This window comes from Salvelinus sp. IW2-2015, unplaced genomic scaffold, assembly GCF_002910315.2.
Source record: "Salvelinus sp. IW2-2015 unplaced genomic scaffold, ASM291031v2 Un_scaffold609, whole genome shotgun sequence".
In the NCBI taxonomy this organism is placed as follows: domain Eukaryota; kingdom Metazoa; phylum Chordata; class Actinopteri; order Salmoniformes; family Salmonidae; genus Salvelinus; species Salvelinus sp. IW2-2015.
The window spans coordinates 601,210-607,225 of NW_019942583.1; the positions used below are offsets into that span (position 1 = coordinate 601,210).

At 44.1% G+C, this 6,016-nt stretch overlaps 1 pseudogene; it reads right to left on the reverse strand.

Moving 5' to 3' along the window:
• LOC112068618 (AP-4 complex accessory subunit RUSC2-like) overlaps nucleotides 1-6,016 on the reverse strand; it is a 67,554-nt pseudogene that overhangs the window by 20,413 nt on the left and 41,125 nt on the right.

The window sequence follows — 6,016 nt, forward strand, 5'->3', positions numbered from 1 at the left end:
GTTTAGCTCATCCATGCATCATCAATCATGCAACGGTCATCATGTACCGTAGTTGTGTGAGGCGTCTACGTCAAGGTCCAGGGCTTGCTGAGTGTCTACTCATCCATCTATCATCATCATCCGCATCATTCATCATGCTACTCTAGTTGTGGTGAGGCCTCTACCAGGCTCCAGGGCTTTATGCTCTAATCATCATCATCATCATTCATCATATCATTACTAGTGTTGGTGGAGGCTCTACCAGGCTCCAGGGGTTGATGCTCTGAAATCATCATCATCATACATCATTACCTAGTTTGTGGAGGCCTCTACCAGGCGTCCAGGGCTTATGCTCTAATCATCATCATCATCAGTCATCATCATCATCATCATCAATCATCATCATTCATCATATCATCATCAAATCATCTATCATTACCTAGTTGTGTGGAGGCCTCTACCAGGGCTCAGGGCTGGTTGCGTCTCTGTCCTATGATCAGGTCCGAGGACATAGGCCTTCAGCCCATCCCCCAGCACCTCCCTTAAAGCCGGACACAGGTACTTCAGGAATCAGGTGGCCCACGTTGGGACTCACCCAACTGGTTACCCAGCTTTGCCTGGAAGAGGGGGGGGCGGAGAGAATTAGGAGAAAGGTAGAGGAGGAAGTGAGGAACAAGAGCAGGGAGAAGGGAGCAGGAGCAAGAGAACAACAGATAGAACAGTGACCCAAGGAGAGGAGGAGAAAGGGGGGTTGACCAAGAGAGAGAGGAGAAGGGGGTTGACCAAGGAGAGAGGGGGAAAAGGGGGGGGTAACCAAAGAGAGAGGAGAAAGGGGGTGACAGAGAGAGGAGAGAAAGGGGGGTGCCAAGAGAGAGGAGAAAGGGGAGTGACCAAGAGAGAGGAGGAAGGGGGGTGACCAAAGGAGAGAGGAGAAAGGGGGGTGACCAAGAGAGAGGAGAAAGGGGGAGAAAAAAGACATTGAACATAAAGTTTTATTTATTAATTTATTTTGAAGGAGCGATAAACATTGTTACGTTGTAAAAAAACAGCAACAGTCTACTATAGTGAAACCAAAAGGATGAAATGAGAACAGTATTATGCTAGTTATCGCTAAGGGGTAAATCAGCACAGTAAAATACCTTCACATGCAGGGATCCCGACTGGTGCCAAAATGAGCTACGATTAAATCTACCGCTGTATTAATGGCTTTGACTAAACCTGAGAGAGCGAGACAGAGAGAGAGAGGGAGAGAGAGAGGAGAGGGAGGGGTAGAGAGAGAAGGGGGGAGGAATGTAAAGAGGTAGTCAATTACCAGAGGCACTTCACCATGTCAAACAGCCTCTCAGCAGTAAGTATGGTCTAACAACAGCGCACCTGCTTTTATCTGGACTGTTTTCACCCTCTTTCTATTTCCACAATGATAATCAGTTAGTCACCAATTGGCCAACCTCAAAGCAGAAAACTTTCATTCGCAAGGCTGTGAAAGTAGAGGGTAGATTTCTTCATTATACTATCTACTTCAGTTTTCCTACCATGCACACAGCATGCTACTTGTATATTGTTGTTTACGGGCATATTTAACAGTAGGGCTTTTAAGGAGGGTTGGAGTCAACGTTCTTTTTTCCATTACGAGACACTTTCTAATTAGCTTCAGAAGCTTCTGAGTCACTAGCGGAGTTTAAAGGTGGGTCTCGATTCAAGGCCCCTTCAGTACCGACATCAAAGGCCTGGAGACAGCCCACACATCGAGAGGAGAGAGAGAGTAGAGAGAGAAAGGAGAGTGGAGGAGAGACGTGAGGGCAGAGGAGAGAAAGTGAGAGATGAGAGAGAGGGGGGGAGGGAGAAAGTGAGAGAAAAGGGATGCGAAAGGGAGAAATAGCGAGAGGAGAGGAGAGAGATGCAAGACAGGGAGAGCAGAGAGAGTGCGAGAGAGGGATGAGAGAGAGAGAGAGAGAGAAGAAAGGCGAGAGGAGAGAGAGAGAGAGAGAGAGAAGAAGAGAGAGATGAGTCGAGAGAGAGAGAGAGAGAGAGAGAGATGAGAGAGAGAGAGAGAGAGAGATAGAGAGAGAGAGAGAGAGAGAGAGAGAGAGAGAGAGGAGAGAGAGAGAAGAGAGAGAGAGAGAGGAGAGGAGAGAGGGGATAAGAGAGGGGGTAGAGGAGGAGAGAGAGAGAGGAAATGGAGAGAGGGAGGAGAGAGTAATGAGAGATAGGGATAGAGGAGAATAGAGGAGGAGATTAGAGAGATGAGAGAGATAGAGGAGAGGAGAGAGAGAGGGGATAGATGAGAAACGAGGAGATATAGAGAGAGGCAATATAGTGAGAGAGAGAGAGAGAGAACTCCACTCCGCATTTAGCAGGCAGTAAAGGGGAGGCAGACAAAGTGTGTTTAAGTACTGTATCATATGTAGCCTTTATTACCTTCTCTCCCCCATTCCGATGTGATATGACTGAAGGCACGCTTCATCGTTTAATGCATGGCTTTCTCCTCGAGTCGAAACAATGAATGTTAATGGAGAAAAAGAGAATTTATTGTGAGATTACCATAGATGGATCGCTACGGAGCTTGCGTGTGCCCAGTTGTGCCTTTTCCCCCAGTCTGCCCTGTGTCAGGACTCTCCTGTGAAGATGTGAAGGATCAGGTTACAGTGGGTCCGCTCTACAGTGCCCTCTCTCTCCCACCAGAGGGGGAGAGGTGGAGGGGGCCGCTTTTGAGSGGTCGTAAAATACTCTGCCTCTGGGCACTGTAGTATTGGGATTGGAATGTTTGACTGTGGGACACAGAGAGAGACTTGCCAAAACTCCTACATCCCCAAAATGTGAGGATTTTTTGAGAATGTGGAACCGGTCCGTGGACACTTAAGGAACCGTCATGTCGAGTTTGTTTCATTTGGTGACCTCATGAAGGACAGGAGACACACATMACTGTTTCTTTGTTTGTATACACTTCTCAATTATGGGGTTTGCATCTGAATGTTGTTAAAACTAAATGATTAAGCATGAGAATACTTTTGGAAAGATAATGTGATCTTAGTCTGCTAAATTATAATTATTTTTCATAGTAACTTATGATCAGTCAGTGGCCACGCCCCGTGAGCACAGACACTATACCCAAACTTCATGGAACGACTCCTTTCCACAGAGTTAATAAAAGGACTCGTGACAAAATGTACATTTAGTCAAGAGAACACAGGGACGGGTTCCCCACGTTGAAATGGCTACCACTCTACAGACCAAGCAGACTAAGGCGTGAGCCGGATGTTGCAAAATGGTTTAGACAATAGAGACCAATAGATTGCWACAGAAGGAGCAAATCCTAGACGCAGCTTTACCAGTCTGCAGCTGAAAATGTGCGTAAGTCTAAGATGAGGATACCGACAACCGCGCAAGCGTCTATTCTAACTCTGAAAGATCCATTCGTTATCGAATGACCGAATGATACACCTGACGTATCCATTATAACAAGCTACAACTACGAAATACTTTGATCTCTGGTGGACAAACCAGAGACTTTCTGTTGACTGACTATGCAGCAGACGGACCGGCGATCACAGAGAGGGACAACAAAGGCATACACTTGTAAATGTGCYAATTCTAATTTATTTTCGAATGAGCGYKTGTGCATYTTCAAAGTATTAGCATTGCCATGAGTGTTGTCAACTGTATGTATGTGGGTCCACTCTGAGMTTCCCGCCCCCACCCCTTTCCTTTGTCTACAAAGCCATCATATCGATTTAGCCCACTTGGGACTTTTCAGTGTATCATGTGAGTAACCGATGTATAACTATTGTGTGTGTGTGTGTTTATGTAATTCTGTGATTTATTAGTTAGTTAGTAAATAAATAATTAAGCCAATTTGTATATAGCTGATTCATGATCTATGCTAGGGTTGGTGCATAAATCCAAGGGTTTGCGACATTCAGGAATGTCTGATGAGACTGATGAGGTAATAATACATTAATAGAAGACTGTAATCGATAAGATAATAAAATATCTGAGCAGCTATGTCTTTGGACACTATACATGAAATATCACACACACACACACACAAACACACACACACACACACACACACACACACACCACACACACACACACAACACACACAACACACACACAAACACACACACACACACACACACACACACACACACACACACACACACACACACACACACACAACACACACACACACACACACACACACACAAAGGTACGTGCACAGATAGGGTCTACCTGTGCCAGCACCTGCCACTTTGCCCTCCCCTCGCCAAATGCTCTTTGGGTGGTCGTGTAATTATTATAATTTTTTTATACAGTTTTTGTTTGTTTTCTTCTGAACCCACTGACCCCAAGTTATTGTTTGACGTCATCAAGGTTACACTGCCCGTTGACCTGTACGGAGCTTGCGTGTGCCAAGTTGTACCTTTTCCCCCAGTCTGCCCTGTGTCAGGACTCTCTTGTGAAGATGTGAAGGATCAGGTTACAGGTGGTCCGCTCTACAGTGCCCTCTCTCTCCCACAGAGGGGGAGAGTGGAGGGGCCGCTTTTGAGGGTCGTAAAATACTCTGCCTCTGGGCACTGTAGTATTGGGATTGGAATGTTTGACTGTGGGACACAGAGAGAGACTTGCCAAAACTCCTACACATCCCAAAAATGTGAGGATTTTTTGAGAATGTGGAACCGGTCCGTGGACCACTTAGAACCGTCATGTCGAGTTTGTTTCATTTGGTGACTCATGAAGGACAGGAGACACACATGACTGTTTCTTGTTTGTATACACTTCTCAATTATGGGGTTGGCATCTGAATGTTGTTAAAACTAAATGATTAAGCATGAGAAATACTTTTGGAAAGATAATGTGATTCTTAGTCTGCTAAATTATAAATTATTTTTCATAGTAACTTATGATCAGTCAGTGGCCACGCCCGTGAGCACAGCACACTATACCCAAACTTCATGGAACGACTCCTTTCCACAGAGTTAATAAAAGGACTCGTGACAAAATGTACATTTAGTCAAGAGAACACAGGACGGGTTCCCCACGTTGAAATGGCTACCACTCTACAGACCAAGCAGACTAGGCGTGAGCCGGATGTTGCAAATGGTTTAGACAATAGAGACCATAAGATTGCAAACAGAAGGAGCAAATCTAGACGCAGCTTTACCAGTCTGCAGCTGAAAATGTGCGTAAGTCTAAGATGAGGATACCGACAACGCGCAAGCGTCTATTCTAACTCTGAAAGATCCATTTCGTTATCGAATGACCGAATGATACACCTGACGTATCCATTTAACAAGCTACAACTACGAAATACTTTGATCTTGTGGACAAACCCAGAGACTTTCTGTTGACTGACTATGCAGCAGACGACCGGCGATCACAGAGAGGGAAACAAAGGCATACACTTGTAAATGTGCGAATTCTAATTTATTTTCGAATGAGCGAATGTGCATGTTCAAAGTATTAGCATTGCCATGAGTGTTGTCACTGTATGTATGTGGGTCCACTCTGAGGTTCCCGCCCCACCCCTTTCCTTTGTCTACAAAGCCATCATATCGATTTAGCCCACTTGGAGCTTTTCAGTGTATCATGTGAGTAACCGATGTATAACTATTGTGTGTGTGGTGGTTTATGTAATTCTGTGATTTATTAGTTAGTTAGTAAATAAATAATTAAGCATTTGTATATAGCTGATTCATGATCTATGCTAGGGTTGGTGCATAATCCAAGGGTTTGCGACATTCAGGAATGTCTGATGAGACTGATGAGGTAATAATACATTAATAGAAGACTGTAATCGATAATAATAAATATCTGAAGAGTTATATTTGGGAAATTGTAACTCTATAAACAACATTTTCCCGTGGTGCCCACTCAGGAGCCATGACCAGTATACACAAATATATATTGTTCTGCTAATAACAGGCTTAATAATATATTGTGAAATATCCAAGGGCTTTTAATAATTCTAAATACTACAATAAAAATAATAATAATCGGTTTGTTTAAAAAATATAAATATTTTGGTTTTTTTGGT